This window comes from Orycteropus afer, unplaced genomic scaffold, assembly GCF_000298275.1.
Source record: "Orycteropus afer afer isolate SDZICR_OR568_19922 unplaced genomic scaffold, OryAfe1.0 scaffold00044, whole genome shotgun sequence".
NCBI lineage: Eukaryota > Metazoa > Chordata > Mammalia > Tubulidentata > Orycteropodidae > Orycteropus > Orycteropus afer.
In genome coordinates, this window is record NW_006921631.1 from 11,157,662 (window position 1) to 11,159,122 (window position 1,461).

Below are 1,461 nucleotides of genomic sequence, written 5' to 3' on the forward strand. Positions count from 1 at the left end.
TTGAACCACCAGCCTTCTGGTTAGCAGTCAAGTGCCTTAGACACTACACTATAGTAATAATTGTGGCACAACCTGAAAAGTATCATCAGTTTCCCTGATCTGTAAAGGTTATGTTGTTATGTTGGCAAAAGTCTTGTTGTGTATATTTTCACCAAAATAATAATAATAATAAAGCATGTTTCAGAGTCTCTTCTGACATCCATTTTGATCATTATTTCTCTCCTGCCTTTTTAATAACCTTTGCTTTCTTCATGTATGAATGAGGAAAATGTCATTCCACAACATGTCTGGTTATTAGTGTTCAGTACAAATCTATTCTTGAAATGGTCTCTAAATTCAGGTTGGGTTTAGTCTCTTGTGGACTTGTTTTAATTTTCTTCAGCTTCAACTTGAACTTGCATATGAGCAATTGGTGGTCTGTTCTGCATTCAGCCCCTGGTTTTTTTCTGACTGATGATATTGAACTTCTCCATTGTCTCTTTTCTGTAGATGCAATTGACTGAATTCCTGGGCATTCCATTCGGTGAGGTCCATGTGTGTAGTCTCCATTTATGTTGAAAATGGTATTTGCAATGACTAAATCATTGCAAAATTCTATCATGCAGTCTCCCGTGTTGTTTCTATCATCAAGGCCATATTTTCTAGCTACCAATCCTTCTTTATTTCAAACTTTCTCTTTCCAATCACCAGTAATTATCAGTGTATCTTGATTACATATTTGATCAATTTCCAAGTTTGGTAGTGGATTAAAATCTTTTTCTTCATCTTTGGCATTCGTGGTTGGTTCATAAATTTGAATAGTCACATTAACTGGTCTTCCTTGTAGACATATAAGTATTATCCTATCAATGATAGCGTTGTACTTCAGGATAGGTCTTGGATTGTTCTTTTTGATGTCACATGCAATGTCACTCCTTTTTGTTTTATCATTCCTGGCATAGTTGTTGTTGTTATGTGCTGTCGAGTTGTCTTCGACTCATAGAGACCTTACGTACAACAGAACAAAACACCACCCAGTCCTGTGCCAGTGTAATGATCCCTACTATATCTGACCCCTTCTCTGCAGCCACTATGTCAATCCATCTTGTTGAGGGCCTTCTCCTTATTCGTTGACCCTTTGCTTTACCAAGTATGACATCCTTCTCCAGAGAATGGTCCCTTCTGACAACGTGACTAAAATAGATGAGAGGAAGCCTGGCCATTCTTGCTTCCAAGAAGCATTCAAGCTGCACTTCCTCCAGGACAGATTTGTTAATTCTTTTAGCAGTCCACAGTAATTTCAGCATTCTTCACCAACACCACAACTCAAAAGCATCAATTCTTCTTTGGTCTTCCTTATCCATTGTCCAGCTCTCACATGCATATGAGGCGATTGAAAATACCATGGCTTGGGTGGTTGTTGTTGTTATGTGCTGTCGAGTCAGACCCTACTCATAGCGAGCCCTCCTTGGGTTTCTGAGG